This window comes from Marmota flaviventris, chromosome 6, assembly GCF_047511675.1.
Source record: "Marmota flaviventris isolate mMarFla1 chromosome 6, mMarFla1.hap1, whole genome shotgun sequence".
Taxonomy (NCBI): domain Eukaryota; kingdom Metazoa; phylum Chordata; class Mammalia; order Rodentia; family Sciuridae; genus Marmota; species Marmota flaviventris.
In genome coordinates, this window is record NC_092503.1 from 78,276,139 (window position 1) to 78,300,042 (window position 23,904).

Sequence of the window (23,904 nt, forward strand, 5' to 3'; positions counted from 1 at the left end):
TACTACATGGCCCGGCAATTCTTCCAGAAGGCTTAGAAGGGAGTGAGAAGGCTCTAGGAGTTTCTAGCAGGAATAAAAATATCAAAATGGAAAAAATGGAAAGAAGCAGATTAACATAAGGGGAGAAGGAGGGAATGGTTGGAAAGGGGATTAAAAAGTAGTGTATGCTTACTGAGAAAAGGGGTTGACAGGACGCAGGCATCACAAGACAATTGTGTTAAGAGCTGCTCAATGACCTGGCCACCTACCCCTGTAGGAGTTGCTCATTGTTAAGGCATTTCACACCATTACAAAGGTCCTGTATGTGGTGTTATCAGTTTTGGGCAGTTACAAGTTGCTGAGAAAAAGCAGGATTTCTGACCACTAGCACAGAGTATACTTCCTCTCTTTTATGGCTCATTGTAAAAACATTTGAACTGACCTATAAGTTGATAAATGCCAACTGGAGTCAACTCACTTGTAAAAAAAAAAAATATTTATGAATGCAATTTGGCTACAAGGATTCTTTAGTATTTTTGCTACTTGGAATCAAAGATTGAAATTAATAAGACCAGAAATTGTATTTTCTCCCCTGTGTGGAAAAGATATTCAGAAGCTTCACTGGATCACAGTAGATGCTTGTCCTCAGGACACACCCAAGTAGCTGTGGCTTAGCTTTTTCCTAATCATACACTGCCTTCGCTGCCTAACTCATTCTTTCAGGAAACACACTTCTTGACAAAATTTCCCTTTTCTTCAAAAAGCCTTTTCTGGTCTGTCTGGGTTATGTATTGACCTATTTATTTTGTGTGTGGGTGGTTTTTGTGACTCCACCTGGCTCAAAAATTTAATAACTTAAGTCTAAATTTTCAACTATGATTATAATGGAAATCCTTACCAAACTACATGTGCACCTGTTTCATTTCTCCTGAGTTTGTATATCTATGGTTGTTTAGCTCAGTAAAATGGGTTGTGTTAATGAAGCACAGGTTATGGTTTTGATGTGTAAGTGCCAGATAGCACACATGTCCCACAGAACAGACTAAGCTTTGAATCCAGAGAGGGATCCTGCACATGAATGGCCATGGTTCTGGAGGGCCAGGCAAGAGAATGAAGGTAAAGCTGAGTAAGTCTGTCTTGATAAAAACAACTCACTTGCAAGCCTTCTTTATGAAGTGTCTTCTCTCAGTAGCAACTTCTATGCATATGAAAATGAGTGCATAAATATGTGGTGGATGCATCTGCAAGTTTTTAAAGTGAGAACTTGACAGGTTTGGGCTAGTCCCAGAAAGCAGAATAAGCAAAATTACTACAGTGCCAGTACAAGGGGTGGAGTTTCCATAAGAGTTAGGCCACTGCTGCTCAATTTCCTGCCTCTTTAGCCATGGAAAAAAACAGAGTCTGCAATTTTCTTTATAAAACATTGTATAAACAACTCTATGGGGTGGTAAGACACCAAAACCTTTGCTGAAGGGTCTTTTCTGGTCTTGGAGAAACCAATTGTTCTTTTCAAATCATGGATTGAGCACATTCCTTATGGCCGGTTGCTCTGTGTAAAGAAAGGAGACAAATGGAGACCTTTAGGAATCAGAAGAAAATACTCCAAAACATGTTCAAAAATACACAAATTAAGTCAACACTGGAAACATGAGGAAATACAGTAGTCCCCCATGATGTAGTTTTCACTTTCCCTGGTTTTAGTTACCCACAGTCAACCACAGTCAGAAAATGTTAAATGGAAAATTCCAGAAATGAACACTCACAAGTTTTGAATTGTGTGCTATTCTAAATAGTGTGATGAAATCTGATAGGATCCATACCCACTTCATGGGAGATATGAATCATCCCTTTGGCCAGTGTATCCATGTTATATATACTAACTGTCTGTTAGTTACTTAGTAATCACTTGGGTTATCAAATGATGGTTACAATATTGCAGTGTCTGTACTCAAGCAACCCTTACTTCATAGCCTAATGCCGCTTCACAATGTTTACACCATTCACTTCACTTCATCTCATTATGTAGGCATTGACATTATCACAAGAAGGATGAGTATAGTACACCAAGTTATTTTGAGAGATACCACATTTATATAATCTTCATTACTGTTTATTATTATGGTTGTTCTATTTTGTTAGTTATTGATGATCTCTAACTGTGCCTAAGTTATAAATTAAATTTTATCACTGATGTGTATATGTGGAAAAAAAGGGAAAATATATAGGGTCCCGTACTATCCACATTTCAGTCATGAGTTGGGGGTCTTGGAATGTACCCTCTTTACAAACGGGAGGACTAGTTTATACTTAACTAAATATAATTGGATTCAAGTGGGCAAATAGTTTCATCAAGGGACAGCATCATTCATGAAGTGATTCTCAAGCAGAGTAATATTCCCGCATTGGGAACGGTATTCTAATAGGGTATTAGACATGAATGATGTTGACTGGATGCATTGCATGAGTGAACACAAAGTGTGAGCTATGGAGCATGATCACAAATGTATGTCACCCAGGCTATTGTCTTTAAAAACTAAACAAACAAAAATCTTTGGTCAAACTTAAAACTATTTGTTGCTAATTTCTTAACCTACTCCAGTTATGAGATCTGTGTGCAAATATCCAGGTTCTCCTCTTTCTGGACACATGGTAGCATGGTACTTCTCTGCCTTGTGTGACCATGTAACTTGCCTGAGCCCATAAAGTGAATTGGTACATATTGTGAGACACGGCAGTTTTTTTTTTTTTTTCTACTTTCTCTTTTTATTGTTGCAGCAATGGTATATTGGATGTGTTGAGTTGGATTCTTCATTGGCCTGGGCTTCTGCATGAATATAATAAGCACAGCTTCCCTAATGGCCTGCAATGAACATGTACCACAATGAAAAATAAATCTTTTTTTGTGTGTTAAGTCACCAGAATTTGAGACTTGCTTGTTCCCATGGCATAAGCTAGTTCTTCTTGGATGATAAAAATATTATACTCACATTCTCTTTATGCCTGGCCAGTCATTCACTCCTCAACTCCCTACATTCTGATTTCTATCTTAATACTAATGGAATTATTATACAAAATGATGGTTTTAGGCCTTATTTTACTGGACATCTTTCCTGCAGTTGATGTAACATGGTGTGGATGGGTGTGTTCTTTGTTTCACAAATTTGAAGAATGAAGTTTATAGACACAGAGAGAGCAAAGTAACAGAATTTATTAGAGTAATAATAAAAAAAATTCAGAGCTCTCAAAGGGGGCAGGATCCCAAGGTTTCCAATAAAAAAGTTTACTGTATAGGGGTTTTTGAAGGCATGTATGATGACCCAGTGCAGACATTGGTGGGGCAAGGGATGCTAAAATCAAACTATCAAGTTCTTTAGCTGGGTGTGGTAGCCCATACCTGCAATCCCAGTGCTTCGGGAGGCTGAGGCAGGAGGATCATGTGTTCAAAGCCAGCCTCAGCAAAAGCAAAGCACTAAGCTACTCAGTGAGAGCCTGTCTCTAAATAAAATACAAAATAGGGCTGGGGATGTGGCTCAGTGGTTGAGTGCCCCTGAGTTCAATCCCTGGTATCCCTCCCCTCAAAATTCTTCAAGCTCTGAATTTAATAAGCCAATCAGAATTGTATAATTTCATCCCTTATTGACATAATTCAGAGGAGGGGTCCAATTTTGTGGTTTGACACATCTGTTGGGGAGAGGAAGTGCTCCAGGTAAGGGTAGATTTGGTGGTTCAGCTGTTGCTAGGGGTAAGGGTAGTTAAGGAAGAAAAATTGTGGTTGAAGTTGTTAGGAGCAATAACAGGTGTTAAGGAGCCCTTGTGGTTAAAGCTGTCAGAGGCAGCAAATAAGAGAATGTTCTCCAGACCCAATGTCTTCTTCGAAGATGGCATGATGTTCTCCTCTCTTCCTTCCCCTTTCCAAGGCCCTTATCTTGTCTGCCTATGGGAGGTCTACTTTCTGCCTCATTCCCTCATTGACACTGTTGACCATTTCTTTCTTAAAACTGCTTTCCTTGATATCCACTTTTGATTCTATGCCAGATCATTGACCATGTGTATTAGGTGTAAAGACCAAATAAGTCCATTCATTTTGCTGTTCTAATGAATATATTTGTAACCAAGATGCTGATGACCTCCAATAGTTCTTCTTGCCCCAGTATCTACTCTGCAATGTGGACTTGTACAGAGAAGGGTCCTTCAAAAGAATCATCCTACCTCCAAGTGAGCTTCTTTCTCTCTCCAGAACTGTTGATTCTTTAAAGTCACAAAATCATTAGCTGAGAGTCATATTGGATTTCTCCTCCCTCATTCATGGTGCCCCAATTCAATTTGTAACCAGATACTAAAATTTTGTTTCTAAATTTCATCTCCCTATCTTTCCTTCCACATTGACTTCTCTCCCATGAAAACCAACCATTTAAGTCCTCATGTTTGCCTCCCAGGTTCCTCTAAGAATCTTTGGATTGGTCTTCCTATATCAATCCATTCTCTGTGTTTGAAAAAAAATCTTTCTGAAAGAGAAAATGTTTCATGTTCCTATCATTTTTACTCAAAATCTTAAATGTAACCTCATTACATTAAAATTATAATCTAAACCTTTTGCAGGGCTCTTAATGGGCTGTTTATACTAACAGTCTGGTCTTGTCACCTACCACATGTCTGATTCCAGTTCGCCTGTGCTTTTCTGCAATTCTCTTTGTTTTTGTGCATTTTGTCCCTTGGACTTTATTCATCTGGCTGATGTCTACTTTTTATTTAAAAATCAACCTAGTCATTATATCTTTCAGAAAACTTCCAAACTCTTCAACATTGTGTTTTAGAGGTCTTTTCTCTGAGGTCCACAGTACTAATGACACTGCTTGGTGGAAGGTATGGGTCAGTTTCTCCTCCAACACTGTGTTTTGCTCAATTCTGTAAGCCCATCTTTCATCTCTTTATTCTCTATATCTAGCAAATGCCTGACACACATTGGTTAAGAAATAAAATGCTGATGAGTGAATGTAAAGCTGATAAGCCTGAAAAGTTGATTATGAACATTTTTTTTTTTTTGGTACCGAGGTTGAACTCAGGGGCACTCGACCACTGAGCCACATCCCCAGTATGTTATTTAGAGACAGGTTCTCACTGAGTTGCTTAGTGCCTTGCTTTTGCTGAGGCTGACTTTGAACTCATGATCCTCCTGCCTTAGCTTCCCAAGCTGCTGGGATTACAGGTGTGCACCACCATACCTGACTATGAACTTTGTTTTTAACTTAAGAACTTTTGGGAACCATTATAGATCTTTAATTAGGTCATGGTATACAATGACAGCTGCAGAGAGTAATTAGAATGGGAGGGAGTGGGCATTTTTTATTTCTCAGAGATGACGTGAAATCTGTTGCTAATGGTAAGAATGAGGAGAGAATGAGAAATTGTGAGACTGTGGCTCTTGTTCTCCAGAATTCTGTTTCTTAGAATTCTCTCTATAACTTACTTTTGCTATATTTAAAGGAGAAGGCAAAGTTGTTAAAGAATTTGTTAATTCAGTGAAAAAGAAGCCAATATATTTAAGAGGTAAACATCTAAATTTTATGTTTGAAACTTAATAAAAATCTTTCGCAACTTCTCCATTAATGATCACCTTAATTTTAACATTTCTGTAATGATCTAAGAGTCTTTCGCTTTTGTTCTCACTGTTTCGTGGAAAGTCTAACTAGTTCTATTATTCGATCAATTAACCTCTGCTTTATTCTTACAGTTTTGCTTTTTCTCTTTTTCCCACCTCCTTGGACTGTCCAGACACCACAGGAAAGAAGAAAAGGAGATTGAGAGGGGTTGGCTCTGACCAGAGCTGTACTAAGGAATAAGCCTCCCAACCATTTCTTGGGCTCTTGAATCCTGTGTCCTCCCAATTTTTTCAGGGCTGGCAGCTTGCTTATCTCTAACAAAAGTTAGGCATGACTTGAAATGTCATACTGCAGAGAAATCACTTTCCTTGTCACCAGGAAAGAAAAGAGAGATGGCTTCTTATATCTGGAATCTGGCACTCTCCGCCTTTTGGAACTCGCTTCTCAGGCTCTGTCTTGGCCTTGGCTTGAAGAAGGCAGGGTTGCTGTGTAGCACAAGGAGGTGCAAAAACAAACATGGGCACAACACCAGATACTTGACTGCGAGAAATGTTCTGAAAGTTATAAAAGTGAAATACTACTTCCAGCTGTCACTTTATGCGAGGATTAAGCTGAACTCAAGGGGCTGCAGAAACTAAAAGATAAAGGGTATTGTCCATTACAATACCTATGCAAATTGCACACATTTCCTGGTTTTTTTTTTTTTTTTTTTTTTTTACTAATGAATTCTTCTTGAACCCTTTGTCTACTCATCTACTTTCTTATTCTTACTTGATGTTGCTGCTGCTAAGGTATTTGGCAACATTTTGTATTATTTCCTTCTTATAGCTAAGAGCACCCTGCCCACTGGTCACCCTTCCTTGGTAGGACATGTTGTCCCTTGTGGTGGCTTCTTCTTAGCCTATGGTCTACATAAACCATTATTGTTTAAATGAACATGGCATCCAATGATCAGAGTGTAACACAGAAGTAAGCACACAGTAACTTCACGTTAAGACTTTCTGGTTGATAGTCTATCTTTAGACAGATGTTGTTTTCTACTCATTGATTTCTATGATTCATAGCTCTTCATCACAGTGTTCTGTTCAATTTATACCTCAATGACTCAACATGCATAAACTGCTCAGATGATACATCATTACCGGTGCTCGCACATGACCACTCTTCAGACACCTGGATACAAACCCTCAGTCCCTGGGAGGCCTTTCCTTTGCTTGGTTTTGCTCCATTTCAAGGTCAATCGCAGCTCAAGATCACATAGCAGAGATCCAGAAGGGGATGTAGCCACATTTTGCACACACTTAACTAATTTTCATTTTTACCATGGCAGTTGCTGGGCTGCTGCTGAAAACTCATATAGATGTATTATAGGTTTCAGATGAATGGGACAGGGAGGATTGATTTTTAAACACTGTTAAACTAGAAGAACCCAAGTCTTCCTCCCTATCCTCAAACTTGTTAAAATAAGATCCCATCTGAAATCCAGCATCTCTCAGATGGACTGCCTTTATTAGACTTTGATTATTTCTGACTGAAGGAACTCCTGAAGTATGGGCGTCATTGCTGCTACTCTCAGAGAACCACTTCCATATGTGGACTCAGGAGTCAGGCACTTGGAAGAAAATAGGCTAATCTGATTATACACCATGGAGCCCTCCTAAAACTGTGTCAACACTGGCAGAGGTATTTCTCAAAGCTCCTGCCAGAAGGAAGGCAATATTTTTGTGAAGTCTGTGAACCTTCATTCAAATTCAAAACCTTCATTCAGCCTTAGGAATTCATACTAAACAGACTGTCTCATCCTGTGCCAGCTGACACCCGGAGTAATATTCTGCAAAATTAAATATTTTTACTAATGGTGCTGTTCCTTAGCTATTTGAAAATATTTTCTAATAAAGGAAAATGTCAAAGCATATTAAGAGTAATATTTTATGCCATTCAGTCATTAAAATCTTAGGCTATGTAATGAAAAACAACCTTCCTCACCATAACTTCAAGAGTTTCCCTTGTCCTATGTTAGATAAAAATGTAGCAGGTATTAATCTTAAGGTTCATTTCAGTTTTTGCCTTGTCAGTATTGTTCATCTTTAAAATTCTTTCAGAAAGACACTATCAAATAGCATTTGAAGTCAAACCCTTTAATAAAGAGAAGTGCCATTATGTTGTTATCTCAGAAAAGTATTGCAAATAACTTTATGTTCATTAGTCATAAATGCCCTCAATGAAAGTCTTACAATTGCATAAAAAAATCAAAGATTTTTAGGAGCAATTATCATTTCCATTTTATAGTTGCATGATCTTAGGCACAAATAAATCTAAGTAACCAAAAATTATGGGAAAAATAATGGATCAAGAAGAGCAGGTTTCTTTTCTATTTTTACAAAACCCCCTTTCACATCCCCCCTTTATTTTACTCTAGCTTCCACATATGAGAAAAAACATTAAGACCTTAACTTTCTGGGTCTAACTTATTTCACTTAACATGATAGTCTCCAGTTACATCCATTTACCAGCAAATGCCATAATTTCATTTTTCTTCATAGTTGAATAAAATTTCATTGTGTATTTTTTTAATATTTATTTTTTAGTTGTAAGTGGATACACAATATCTTTATTTCACTTTTATGTGGTTCTGAGGATTGGACCAAGTGCCTCACGCTTGCTGGTGAGCACTCTAACACTGAGTCACAACTCCAGCCCTTATTGGGTATTTTTACCACATTTTCTTTATCTATTCATCTGTTGAAGGGCATCTAGGCTGGTTCCATAGCTTAGTTATTGTGAATTGTGCTGCTAAACATTGATGTGGCTGCATCCCTACAGTATGGTGGTTTTAGATCTTTTATGAATATTCCACAGTGAATTTCACCTTTATGTATGTCCATAATGCACTGATTTTTAAAGTAAATATAAGTAAATATATAAGTAAATATATAGAAGGAAGATCAGGGAGAGGAAGGAGTGAAGGGATAGGGGAAGCACTGGGAACCAACTTGGAGCAAATTTTATTCCATGCTTATATCATTATGTCAAAATGAATCCTAATGTTATGTAAAACTAAAATAAACTAGTAAAAGAAGAGTGGGTTTTTATTTTGAGAATGTATCATTTATGTATCTTGATATTTTTATTGGCTTTATAGATACGTATCACTGACAGAGATACATTTTGAGAACTACTTCATTAGACAATTTGTTATTATGTGAACATGCAGAGTGTTGCACAGACCTTCATGGTATAGGTCCATCATTTGTTGTCTCTTCTTGATGCAATCAAGAGTTACAATAAACACCAGATTTAAGGCCACTGCCATTATAATTTGACCTACTTTTTACTGAAAACTTTAAAAAATAAGGTAGAAGGAATTCACCCTGAAATTATGATGAAAAGGTCAGTGTACCAAGTACCTCACATAGTTGTTATGCATTAATAATTGTTATAACATAGTTGTTATGCATTGCACATAGTTAATCATATGCACTAGACTTTCATGGGACTGGAAGCAGAGTAGGCTTGTTTTCACCAGCATCAGGGTAAACTTTTGAGTCACACATTACACTGTGATGGCTCTGATGTCACTAGTAGGAATTTTTCAGCACCATTATGGTCTTATGAGACCACCATCTTATATGTGATTCATTATCAACTGAAAAATATTTTGTGGCATATGACTGTATTATAAATCACTTGAGGAAAAAAATGTAATTGTCACTATCAATTTGTGTATTCCTGCTTTTTAGACTTCCAGAATCACTTAGCAACTTTTGGCTTGCAAAATTTATCAAAATATTCTATGACAGGAACTCTGAATCTATGTTCTGTGAACCCCTGCCAGTCCCTGAGACACATTCAGGGTGTTTTCGAGGTCAAAACTATTTCATAACAATGCTATGAAACTATTTGCATTTTCCCCTGTGTTGTATTTGCACTCACAAGGAACAAGTGACATGAATAAAACTGCTGGTGGCTTAAATCAAGACAGTGGCTCCAGATTATACTAATAGCCTTTTTGTTTTTGTCATCAAATATTTACAGTAAAATTAATAAATAAATAACAAATTTTAAAGTGCACTCTCCCTTAATGTCCTTGGTTAAGTGGCACAAAAATTACTGAATTTATTATCTTGACTCTTGAGTACACATCTTTTTAGTGTGCTATGGGAAGTACACATAAATTACTCTGCTCTGTACCAAAGCATAATGGTTATCTCCAGGGAAGTACTTCTATGATTATTGGGGTTGTAAGCTGAATCAGCCACTTTTTTCATGGAGCACCAATTTTAGTTGAAAGAATTCTGCCAGTCAAAACTTGCCATTCACACTTGGTTACATGTTTTCTCAAAAATGAATGGAAGTAATCCTTTTTGGTTCATAAGTGCAATGATTGAGTGTTCACGTAGTTGTGTGAGATGTGCCCGTCACTAAACCTTGTTGCAACATTGGCAGACTACTGTTTGATGTGAAAAAATAATTGAACAAAAGTGAGCCTGTCTTGTTAGGGAAAAATAACTGACTATATATATATATATTTTTTGTCAACAATAAAGTGCAATTTTTGAACCAAAATCCACAATTGTGAAAAAGTTGCATCTAGCACAAGCTTAAAAGCATACCAATACTTTAAGACTTTTCAGTGAGACTGTGATCTCATTGAAACAAATGATCAATATACAACCTATGAGCAAAAGATTCATTCAAATTCTAAGATACATCGATGGATTTTAGTGTAACAGAATCCAAAAGTTTCATTGAAAGTTTTTTAGATTCCACGTTGCAACTAAGAAATTCAAGAAATTACTTATCATTGAGTTTTGGTAGAATGGTAGATGAGTATCTATAATTCTCTGAGATGTTCGTTAGAAAACTTTCCTCTTTTCTTTCTATGTATCTGTGTGAGACTGGATGTTCTTCATATACTTCGTTAAAACAAACAACACATTGCCACAGATTGTGTGGGGATGTAGATATGAGAATCTAGCCTTGTTCATTCTCATATTAAAGTGATTTGTAAATGTGAAAGAATGTCACTTTCCTTACAAATATTTATTTTTTTGAAACATTTTTATAAAAACATGTCTAATTTCCAGGGCAGTGAGTACCAAAAGCTAAAACACATGAAACAAAAGGTCTTTAAAGTCTGGTTGATTTTTAAGTGGGTAAAAGGGTCCCAAAGGCAAAATGTCTGCAAACCTCTGCTCTTAGAGAAACAAAGCCCCCATCAGAAAGAGAGAGGAGTCTATCTGCTCCAGGAGCCTGCTGGAGGGAAGACTTTCGTGTGGGATGTCAGTGAAATGAAGGTAATAACATGGCACAACAGGGCGGATCAGGGCCAGCCAGCAAAATGGATTAGATTGTCTACGTTTTATTTTAGTTTAGTAAGGAGACTTTTCCTAAAGTGATTTTTAAAGCAATAGTACTAGCTTGTTCTCTCTCTAAAGACATTTTGTTTTTATAAAATTACAGCCTGGAAAACACACTATGTGTTTAGTCTGAGTAGGTAGCCTGAGTTGTTTGTTAAATACTAGATCTCAGATTTGTGGCTGTTCCTCAAAAATAACTACACGACACCAGCAATTAAATTTATGTATCATTTTGATTATTTATACTTTAGCGAATCAAAGGAGGTAAATAATGGTCTGCAGCCGAGTACCTCATCAGCATTTCGTTGGCGAGCCCTTGAGATTCCGTCCATCACAAAGGTGGACACAACACATAATCTTCCCATTAACCAGTCTGGAGGGAACTGTCATCCAGGCCTGCTTCCATTCCAACGTCTTGCCATTTCTAGGGTTGGGTGTTCTTGTGTCACAAACGTGCCTTTTGAACCATGTAATGCAGGCATGTTTAGTCTCAACTATTTTCATATTCCTCCTTTCTTTTAATCATCCCAATTTAGGGATTTGTTAGCCTTGCCTCCCAGAGTACTACAATACTGAACACAAATGTAATATTGCATTGAATTATACCGCCAGCCAATGGCTTCCCTACAGAAGATTACTGACCAGGGGGTTCTCTGTCTTTCATGGGGTTGGCTGTTCCAGCCAGCTTCACGTTAGTTCATGTGATGAACATGCTTTTCATTCCATCTTAATAAACAAATAAGCTAGGCAACTTTCATTCTGCCTCAGAAGGTGGGCTTCAGTGACAGGAAACCATACCTCAGATGGGAGAATGGACTAAATCACCTAGACTTACCCTGCCCATTGAGTGAAAACTAGCTAAATGGTGGAGGGGAGCAATTAAAGCAGCTGGGGGCAAATGTGGTCTCAGTCTCCTCATCTGAAAGAAAGCCTGAAGTGGAGGAAGCCCAGCTTGCAGTTATTCCACACAAGAGTTAGTGGCCTTCCACCTTATGACATGCTACACAATAATCTTACACCAGTCTGCTGCTTGTCATCCCTCAGGATGAAAACATCAATGGTATTTGCAGCCAAAATTTTTATTTATGAGAACAATCAGGAATTGAGGAAATTTTAACTAATGGGGATGATCCAGTGGGGTTTGAAAAGTATGAATCAAACAAAAGGATAATTTAGGATTCCAAAATGAGTTATAAACTTTAAAACCAGTAGTTTTTAATCTATCTACCTAACTTTGTCATCGGTAGTTATAAAAACCCTTGATAAACTGAAAAAGTATATCTATTGAATCTCTCTGAGAATTCCGTTTGATTAGGAATGGTTGGCTGCCTGAGGTTTTGTGGGATCCGGGGCTCAGTCAAGATCAGAGGGGAAGAATAGCACAGCTGATTAATGATTGTGTTTAATTCTCTCCATAGTGTATGCTGAGTAGTGTTATCCCTATTTCATTTATGAGCTGAGTGCAGAAGTAAAATAACTTGCCAGAAATATATAGCAGACCTGGAATTGAAATACTAAATACCTCTGAGGGACTATTAGGCACTCTGTTACCACAGATGAGCCACAACTAAAAATCTGCAGGCTACAATTGCTTTGTGAATGCTGTTCAGCTCAAATGTGCTTTCCTCTCTGAATAGTCCAATTAAGCACCTCACACCCTGGTGATCTTACCTTCCTTTCAACCCTTGGAACATTTACCATCATTTAGCCCTTTGATGCAAAGCTGGTATCTGCACTGTTTGCTAGCCTTTTACGTGATTAAATCACATTTTTTTTTTTTTTCAAATTCATGGGACATGCATTGAGAGGTGGGATGCTTCCATATCCTCCCAAAGACAAGCCTAGTACCTTGTACCTGGGTAGATATTTAATAAATCTTAGTTGCTTGCTTGATATGACCTGCCACCCTGTGTTATATTAAAAACTGCTTAACCTAATATTTGCCACAGACTGAAGGGGTAATCAGATAATTATTTCTGGGTCAGTACTACCTGGGTATGTGATTTAGAATTGCAAGTGTCCTGTAGCCCACAGCCAGTGCTCTGGGCCCTTCTGACCATTATGAATGCCTGTTTATCTTCTTGCCTTCATCAACAGCAGCTGTTTATTTAGCAGCCTGACTTAAGACATTCCATATATATACTCAATGAAGGCTTTCTTTCACTATTATTTTTCTGCAGAGGGTGAAATGCTGTCTTGTTTTTCCAGTTCTCCTCCTAAGTGTGATGATTTAGATGTTCCTGCTGTTAACTGGCAGCTTTTCCATTTCCTTCTACCATCAAGTACCCCAGACTTCACAGAAGCCACTAATGAGCTTCTTGCCTTTCAGGCCCCTGGTTCATTAATAACATAGAATTTCAGTAATGCTTGAAGTTCTGGACCTTACTTTTTTTCCCTCTTTCCTTCCATTAGAAAACAAACAAGCAAGCAAACAAAATATGTTATTTGCTGCACCTACTCACTCAATCTTGCCTGTTTAGTGTCCTAAAATAAAGAAGTAGTGCAAAAATCAGATTCAGCTTTCCAAATGAGCTGAAAACTCACAGACTTCAAAAGGAATATGCCCCCCCTCTTTTTCTCTTTCTACCCATATTTAGTCTTTTCCAGTGGTACTTCATGTTTCTAAGTGTGCTTCTTTCCTTCGTCCTAATATTGACCAAGTTCCCAAGTGTATGAGGAAAAATTCTAGGGACTGTGTGGATAGAACACAGAAATGAAAATGTTCCTGCCCCATCCCTTCTGCTTGACTTCTGGCTCTAAATGATGCCATTCATTCTGCCCGCCTGCTGGCCCTGAACACAACTTTCTCTCATTCAGACAGTGCCAAGAGAGCATCAATGCCCTTTTGTGCTGCCTCCCTTAAGCCTTGCAGTAGCACAGAGTACAACATAGCTGTCAGCAGCAAAATGCCAATCCCGTCAAACCTGCTCTTCCTCCTGTCCTCTGCTGACCCAGCAGTCTTTGCGGCTGTGTCTTCTCAGAGTGGGTTTCCAAACAGAAGGCCTGAAGTCTTCCCTCCCAGGGTCTGCCCGAGTGCTTGTTAGAGTTGCTCTGCTGGGCAGAGAGCAAAGCCTGCTCCTCTCAGCGGATAGTTCAGCCTGCTGGTCTCTTCCCCTTCACAGTCTCACTTATCTCACCTCAGGGGAGAGTGGGGTACTTTTACTTTCCTTTTACTATCTTTTTATTTTATCCTTTATTTGGCTTCTATGTCAGGGCTCACACACTCCCGTACATCAAAAATACATATAGAGATAATTGCAAAGAAAAATAAAGGCATTTCTGCCTTCTCCAAACATACGGAAGTCATCATTCCCTGGGTTCATAAACACATGTTATGTCTGCCTCTGCATTCTTGCCCAGACACGGACAGTGTTTTATTTTCCCTTCTGTGAAAAATTCTAAGTTTCATCTCTTGTGAAATTGTCTTGTGAAATTGTGTCTCTAGACTCAAGTTCAACTTGTGTGAAGTCATACAGAGGAGACAGATGGATTCCCAGAACCTGTGGGGTAACAGTCAGCTTTTCCCAGTCCCCTGGTCAATCCCCTACCTTGTCAGCTCTGGGAAGCTAGAAGTAGTCGCTCCTCATATCATTACATTAATTATGCAGGGTGGAAGCATAGGCAAGCCTTCTTTAAAAAGGCAGAAAACTAGAGATTACACTTCTTTTATGTTTGTGAGGTACTCATCACTGCTCCACTAAAAGTTGCTGCTTTTTTTTTTTCTTTTCTAAATATCCCATTCCTGAAACTTGGAGCTTTTGCATTAACCCAGATTCTACTAAGGGGAATTAGTCCTTATCTGAGACTTCAGACAGTAAATTTTTTCTTTTCTTAGCATTGAGGCAGGTTTGAGAATGGTTCCCTGGTCTTTTTTTTTTTTTTCTTCTAAATGATTATGAAAAATTCTTTCCTTTATGCTCAATAAAATAGTCTTCAAAATTTCACACCATGAGCACATAACTTACTTACCACTTATGTATCAATTAATGTACTAAAGAGTTGAGAACCACACCCCCTCCCGCACCCATGGACTTTTGTGAATTTATTGCAGGGTCCCTGCTATCTCCAGCCTCATCTCTAACTTCCCTTCAGTTGCTTTTCTCAGCTGAAATGTTTCAGTATCTATTGGACACTTACAATGTGTGAGACCTGTGCTAGTGACATGAGGATCACTGAGAAATGGCTTCTGCCCCATTAAACTTGAGTCCTGGGAGTCTGGGGGAAGAGTACCTGCAGAGAGGCATCATGTGTATATGTATTTATAATATAATGGGATGAACTTGCTAAGAGGAAAGAAAATCAATTTTGTGCAACCTCCTACCCACTATGAAAAGGTTCACAACTCTGTTTAGGGGTGTCCGTTGTAAACAAGCACCACAAATCACAAAGCACATTTGAGTTGGCTTGGAAGAATGGTTACCAGTTGCACAGCACTCTGGAGAAGAAAAGGCATGTGGAACAGAGAATGTACCATGCTTGCAAACATTTAATGGCTTGGTGGCCATTAACAGGCAGGGCTGGTGTGAATAAAATGAGATATTTGACATGGCTGAGTTGTGACTAGGGAGCCTTCAATATTTGACTAGCTTCCTATTGCCATTTAAATAATATATAAAAAATAAAGATTATTCTACTATACTGAATGTATAGGCACAGATTGAAGATTGTTAAGAATGGATTTACCTACTGTCTTTGTCAGTCCTTTTTTTTAATAATATTTTTAGTTGTAGATGGACACTATACCTTTATTTCATTTATTTATTTTTATGTATTGCTGAGGATTGAATCCAGGGTGTCACAAGTATAAGGCAGGTGCTGAGCTACAGCCCCAGCCCCCTCTGTTATGTTTAAGAGTAACACTGTCAAAGTAGTTAAGGTCAATTAACCAATGTTAACTGGTGTTCCCCTTCTCAAACACTGACTCTGGTTAATCTTCTCCCCAGTCCTTTATCCTGATGTAGATAACCCAGGCCTTCCTCTTACTTGTCAGTTAAATGACTGAGTAACAGACTATCAGTGTCTTCCATATTTATATCAGTTCCTTGCCTTATTGTCAGGAATCGCTAGCTTCTAGTTTTCAGATAGAGTTTGTTGTATAACAATTTCAAATATCAATTTAGATATCTTTATTTATTTTACTTCCCCAAAGAAAAGGTATTTTTAGCAAAAACAGACTATTTGTACTGACATGTACTATATATCATGTACTATATGATTCTCCCCTTGATATTTGAAGATTCCACTTTCACAAGTCATGTAATCAATCATTGATGAGTGACCATGAGATGTTGGAGTTTGAGAAGAGTCTCACAGATGCTTTAAGGGCTGCAGACTACACATTGCTGCTCTATCTGCCCAGTTGTAGACTTTATCTGGGGCCTTCTCAGAGAGCAGGACAACAACAACTTCTATACAAATTAAATCCTCTGCTCTGGTAACGTAGAAACAAAAAGAATAGTTTATGCATTTTGCTTTGGCTTTATTCCCTTCCTGACAGCTCCAAAAGTGTGTGAGAATCTCTGGGTTATATATTGTATTGGAGGGATTATATGCATAAAGAAGGGGGAATGACAACAGCAGAAAGGTAAGTGAGAGGGAAGAAGAGGGTGGAAGAGAAGAGAGCAGGCTGGAGTGAGGACGTGCTGTTGTTCACACTGAGTGAGTCTGTGTGCAGGTGCCCTGTGGTCTTGTGTTAATATTAACAGCTAGGAGAAGGTGGATCTGGAGGTGGAGAGCCAGGGAGGGGCGGGGCAGGATTCCTTTCTGCTGAAAGCAGAATGCAGTGGTGGGCTCTTGTGAAAATTTCCCTTGGGATTGCAGCCTTCTCTTTCATGAACTTCTCACTCCTGTTATTTCCAGTTCCGGACCATCTGATCAGAGACTACTGGAATTTCCAGCTCTCTAGGCACTAATTTCAGGGGCTGAAACAGCAGCCCCTTGCTGCTCCTCCCACAACCACTGCTGCCCTGCTGGGCTGTGGGGTCCTGCCAGCCCAGGCACTCTTGCCCAGGAAATAGAAGGTGGCATTTAAGTAGTACTTAGGTCTATCCTAACCAATCCTAAAGACACTGAATCAGGCCAATTCTAAATTAAGCTTTCTTGAGTAAATGAATAAGGACTCAAGAAACCTCAGAGTGGGGGAAGAAAAAAAGATATGAACACTTGAACTTCCAAATGTATTTCTACTAACCTCCAGTTTTTTTTTGACAGGTATTACCATGATTCAATGTTTCTATGACTTATTTTTATGTTTTAGGTATTTCCCATATTTAACTTTGAAAATGTATCTCAATCACATCTCAATATTTAAAATACCCAATAATATTATCTCAGAATTGGAAGAAATCTTTACTTTTTTTTTTTTAATGAGGAAGCTGAAGCTTAGGAAAAGCAAATAGTTTGATTAAAGTTTCACAGCTGGCAGAGGAGGAAAAAACTGATTCTCCTGGTATAGGATAAAACAGGCTTTCCATCATAAAATTAGATCAAATCAGATTTCTGGGACATGTAACAAAGTGATAAAGAAATGGGTATATTTTTATTTCATAGAAAAAAAAAATTTAAGTCCTTCAGAAAGTCACCTTGGAGTAGCTACATGCAGTTTCCCATGTTTTGCTTATCCAAAGGGTGAATTGCTTGGTGTCTCCAGATACTCTCAGAACCAAGGCCTTAGAAATCTATGGCTAAGATGCTCCCTTTTGACCTCGGAGCAATTACTTTCTCTGAACAAAAAGCACACTACAGGATGCCAGTGCCTACTGTTCTGGAAAAGGGCAGCATTGCCTTAGGATTCAAACTCAGATTTCCACAGTGCTCTAAAACTCGGCACTGGGTCACTGGGCCTAAGCTCTGCGCTAAAGCCAAGTGGTGTTTAAACCACCAGACTGAACGTTTGTGCAGCATGGCCATAGCCAAGCTTGCAAATGGGACTCGACTGTGGTTTCAGATCTGTCTGTGTGGGGTTCTGGAAAGAATGCTGGTTTGGGCCAGGCACACAAAATTCTAGCTCCACCTCTGCCTCTGATCGGGTGGTCCAGAGTAAATCCTGTCAGCTCCCTGGGCCCGGGTTACTCATCTTACATGCCTCTGTTAGGCTCGGGATCTTGTCTATAGACAGTTCTTCCCACTGACAAATGAGCTGGCAGAAACGAAGCGTATTTGTGAAGGTAATAGTTTAAGAAATATATATTACTATTTATGTTTTTAATTCTTAAAATTTACAAAATATTGAAACAATTAAGTCTTCGTTATGTCAAATATCTCCCAACAGACCTGTGTGCTAAAATACAAAGGTAAGCATTAAAGCCAAATCTGTATCAGCACACATCATACAGAGGATGATCATCTGGTCTCTGTGCCTTTTAGATTACTTATACTCAAAAGCATGCATTGTTGTAACAACTAGGGAAAATATGTTAGTGAACTGTGGGCTTTGGCATGAATGATTCACAGCCTGTGTATTCTTGTTTCAGAAAATCCTTTCCTTTTGGAACCATTCCCTTTACCAGATCTTCATTTGTGAGCAAGTTCCATAACTTTGTCTTTTAAAATTAAAGCTAAAATAATTTATTTTTCTGGATCTTTTTTCCTACTAATTTTGTTCCTTTATCTGGATATGTTTGCCAAGTGTTATCAATAAATTCAGTCATCCACTCAACACCCATTTTCCAAAGCCTGCTGTGCACTACTACTGCATCGGAAACAGATTGGTGACCAAAACAAATACAGTGCCCTGCCAGCATCATGGTATTTTGGATTCAAATAATATTTCTAAATATCTCAACTTACATTGTAGGATTTTCTATGCATTCAAGACTAAAAGTGAACAACCTACGTTGATCAATGTTCTGTCTTATTTGTTCACCTCCATTTTATTCCTCGATCTCTGGTCTTTCAGCCATTCCTCTTCTCCCTTTAAAATCAGATTCTGACCTTTACTCCAGCTGAAAGCTATTAGATAATCCATCTTTGATTACAAGAAAGCAAAGGTAGGCAGCTCCAGTGTAATTATTTATCTATGACGATCATAACCTTTCACTCTGTCATTCTAATCCTAAGCCTCAGGTTCTGCTCAGTCTTAATCCTTCTTGGTCGCTTAGCATTGCTGGGTCAAGTTTTTCCCCCCACATTTTTTAATTGATGCATTATACTTGTACATTTTGATGGGATTTATTGTTACATATTTGTACATACACATAATAATATAATTTGGCCAATATCAATCCCCAGCACTTCTTCCCTCCTTCCCACTTCTCTCTCATCCCTAGATCCATTTCCTCTACTGATCTCCCTTTGATTTTCATGAGATCTACCTCCACCTTTGTTTTCCTTTTCCTCTTTAAATTCTACTTTTTTATGAGAAAAAATAAACATATGACCTGTAACCTTCTGAGTTTGACTTATTTCAATTAACATCATGGTCTCTAGTTCCATTCTTTCTCCTTAGGCAAATGCCATAATGTTAATTTTTCTTTATGCCTGAATAAAACTCTGTTGTGTATATATAGCACGTTTTCTATGTCTATTCATCTGTTGATGGACACATATGTTGGTTCCATAGTTTGGCTATTGTGCATTGTGCTGTTATAAATATGGGCAAGCATGTATCACTCTAGTAAAATAACTTTAATTTTTCAGAATAAATACTGAGGAGTTGTATAACTGCATCATATAGTTGTTCTAAGCTGAGTCTTTTGAGGAGCCTTCATTTTGATTTTCATACCAGTGGTACTAATTTACAGTTGCATTAACAGTGTAAAGTATTCTTTTCTCTACATCACATCCAGTTTTTATTATTATTTGTATTGATAATTGCCATTCTGACTGGTGTGAGATGAAATCTCAGTGTAGTTTTGATTTGCATTTCCCTAATTGTTAAAGATGTTGAACATTTTTCATATTTTTATTGGCCATTTGTATTTCTTCTTTTAATAAGTATTTGTTTAGTTCTTTTGCCCATTTATTAATTGGGTTATTTTATTTTTTTGAGTGTAAAGTTTTTTGAGCTCTTTATATATTCTAGATAATAATCCTCTGACAAAAGGGTAGCTAGCAAAAATTTTCTTTCATTCTATGGGTCCTCTTTACATCTCTAATAGTTTGCTTTGCTGTGCAGAAGCTTTTTAATTTGATGTTGTCCCATTTATTAATTCTTGGCACTATTTCCTGAGTTTTAGCGGTCTTATTGACAAAGCCATTTCTTGTGCCTAAAAGCTAGGGTGTTGACCCTACATTTTTTTAGGGGTTGCATAATTTCTGGACTAATTCTAATTTCTTTGATCCATTTTGAGTTGATTTTTATGGAGGGTGAGAGTGGGGAGCTCCCCACAGCAGCCAGAGTAAGGGTCTAGTTTCATTCTTCTACATGTGAATAAATAGCTGTCCCAGCACCATTTGTTGAAAAGACTATCTTTTCTCCAATGTACAATTTTGGCACCTTTGTCAATGATCAGATGACTATATCTGTGTGAGTTTGTCTTTGTGTCTTCTATTCTGTACCATTCGTCTATGTGTCAATTTTTATGCCAGTACCATGTGGTTTTTGTTACTATAACTCTACAGTATGATTGTGATGTCTCCAACATTTTGTTTTTTGGCTTAAAATTGCTTTGGCCATTCTGAGTCTCTTATTCTTCCAAATGAACATTAGGACTAGTTTTTTTTTCTAGTTCTGTGAAGAATGTCCATGGTGTCTTGATGGGGATTGCATTGAATGTGTATATTGCTTTTGGTAGTATGGCAATTTTAACTATTAATTCTGCCTATCTATGAACATGAGAGGTCTTTGTATATTCTGAGGTCGTCTTCAATTTCTTTCTTCAATGCTCTTACTTTTAATTGTAAAGATATTTCACCTTCTTAGTTAGATTTATTCCTAGGTATTTTATTTTATTTTTTATTGAGGCCATATGAATGAGATTGTTTTCCTGACTTCTATCTCAGCAGATTTGTTGCTGATATAGAAAAACTATTGATATTTGTATGTTGATTTGGTAACCTGATACTTTGACAATTTTGTCCATTAGTTCTAGCAGTGTTTTGTGGGTTTTATTTATTTTTCTATTTTATAGTTATAGGATTATGTCAACTGCAAACAGTGATAATTTGATTTCTTATTTTTCTATTTTTATCCCTTTTATTTCCTTCTCTTGTCTAATTGTGTTGGCTAGAATTCCTAGCACTATATTAAATAGAAGTGGTGAGAGTAGACATCCTTGTCTTATCCCAGATTTTAAAGGAAAAGCTTTCAGTTTTTCCCTATTTATTATGAAGTTGGCTTTGGGTTTTTCATATATAGCCTTTATGAGGTTGAGGTAAGTTCCTTCAATTTAGTTTCTTCAGTGTTTTTATCATAAATGGGTGCTGAATTTTGTTGAAAGTCTTCTCTGCATCTATTGAGTAAGTAATTTTTGTCCTTAATTCTATTTATGTGGTGAATTACATTTATTGATTTGCATATATTAAGCCATCCTTGCATCTCTAGAATAAAACCTACTTGGTTGTGGTATACAATCTTTTTAATATGTTGTTGAACATGATTTGCTAATATTTTATTAAATATTTTTGCATGTAAGGTCATCAGGGATATTATTGGCCAGTATTTTTCTTTTCCTTAATGTGTCCTTATCAGGTTTTGGTGTGAGAGTGATGCTGATATCATAAAATAAATTTGGAAGTGTTCCATCCCTTTCTATTTCATGGAATAATTTGAGAAATATTGGCATTAATTCTTCTTTAAAGTTTTGTTAGAATTTAGCTGAAGAATCATCTGGTCTTGGGCTTTTCTTTGTTGGAAGGCTTTTTATTACAGCTTATATCTCATTACAGTTATTAGGCTGTTTAGGTTTTCTGTGTCCTCTTGATTCAGTTTTGGCAGATTGTATTTGTCTAGAAATGTATGTAGAAACAATAATAGCAACTTTTCTATTATTATTCTAGTATATCCATTCCATTAGCCTGTATCCTGCAGCCTTCTTCAATTCCAATAATTCTTAAATTTAGTCTCTTCCTGTTATCCCATAGTTCTTGTGTATTCGGATCATGGTTACTTATTACTTTTTCATTAATAGTGGCTGAATGTTCAAGGCTGGCCATTCTGTCTTCCAGCTTTGAGATTCTGTCTTCAGAATGGTCTACTCTATTAGAAAAACTTTCAACTGAACATTTAATTTGTGTCTATCATTTCTAAGATTTCTGTTTGATTCTTTTTCAATATTGCTGTCTCCTTATTGAACTTCTCATTCTAATTTTGTACTTAATTCATTCAGTAGTTTTCTTGAATTCTCTTGGAATTTATGGATCATTTTTATAATGATGTTCTTAAATTCCTTATCTGATATTTCAACCACTTTAATATTTTGGGAGTTATTTGATGGTGAATTATGACCTTTAGTAGATATTTGGATAGCTTGTTTTTTTCCATATTTCTTATATTCATGTATTGGGCTTTATGCATCTATGGAAGGGATTTCTCATCCAAGCTTATGTGTGGGCCTTTTGGGGCATAGTTTTCACTTGCCAAAGTGTTTTAGAGTGATCTGGATTGAGACCAGGCATGATTCCACAGCCTTGATACTATTTCTGATTTTGCAATAGCAATAGATGTCCCTAGATGGAATGTGGGGGTCCCATCCCTACCCATATATATTTGGGATCTGATTCTTAGTTTGGATTTTTGTTTCTTCTATTCTTCATATTAATGCATAGCTGGAGATTGACTGTCATTAATTTGTGTCTGGAGAAAGGTGGTGTCTTTTGGTTGACTTCAGTTTCTACTCTGTGAATGTGTACTGTTCTTATAGGTTCCTAGTACCACACAGAATAAGGAGAAACAAATAATAGCAATAACCAGTAGAGACCCAAATTAAATAATTGTACATTCCTACTACCACACAGAATAAGGGGAAACAAACAATAGCAAAAACCAATACAGACCTAAATTAAATACTTAGTTCCAACTATAACATCTACAGTGTTCATTGCCACCAAAACAGAAATGGTAGAGTTTTCAATTGCCAGCAGCAAGAACAATAAGTAACTATGGACTATATCTAGCATTAAAGCAAACAACAGTTGTCAAATATGTCATCCATAGCAGTAATAGTAATGGTGGACAGGATTATAGAAACCAATTAGTTCTATAAGATAGTAAAAATACAGTTAATTAGAGGAAAGAAAATGTGATAGGAAGGTGGAAAAGAGTCTACAGTTTCAAAAAGTGAACAGAGAGAATGTAGAAGAGATGTAGTTTGTGATGGTTATAATGAAAGAATAGGAAAAAATAGAAATAATAAAGTAAAAGGAGAGTGAAAGAGAGAACAATAAAATTTGGCTGTTAGCAGAAGAAAAGAGAGCATAAAAATAAAAGAAATGGACAAATGAAAAACAATACAAAACAAAACCAAAATATACTAATCAAAACCCCTAACCATCAAAAGAATGAACAAGGAAAAATGACTTTGGATAAAAATGTTAAAAATGAGAAAAAAAGAAACAAATATGGGTATGTATATATGTCCATGGACCAATCAGCACAAACACACACACACACACACACACATAAAACCACACAAACATAAAACAATAAAGAAAAAATTCTTAATAAAAATAAATCAACTAATGGTTCCCATTGATGTGATCTGAGAATAGATGGTCAGTGTCTATGCCTGACTTTCCATTCTTCTTGAACTATGTACTAAGTGTGAGAGCAAGGGCTGAGGGTTGTTAAACCCTTCCTCATTTTGTGTTTCTCACAAAGCTGCCATTTGAGTGGCCTAAGACTGAAGCTGGTTCAAGTAATTCTCAGCTTCTATAATATATGATGTAGGATGGGGTGGAAAGTACTGTCAGTTGGAGTTTGTCTGCACATTGATGCACTCCCAGGATAGGGCCACCACAGAGTTCTAGGAGTTGAGTTTCTGCAGGTGGGGCTTAGGTATAATCAGTCCTCAGGAGCTTTGTTGTGT

General features: G+C 37.3%; 1 non-coding gene across 1 annotated transcript; it reads left to right on the forward strand.

The window, feature by feature from the left end:
- The first annotated feature begins 9,936 nt into the window (after nucleotides 1–9,936).
- LOC114087010 (small nucleolar RNA U13) lies at nucleotides 9,937–10,039 on the forward strand. The gene has a single exon (XR_003581740.1). It is a non-coding gene; the product is annotated as a small nucleolar RNA U13 (small nucleolar RNA).
- The last annotated feature ends 13,865 nt before the right edge of the window (nucleotides 10,040–23,904 follow it).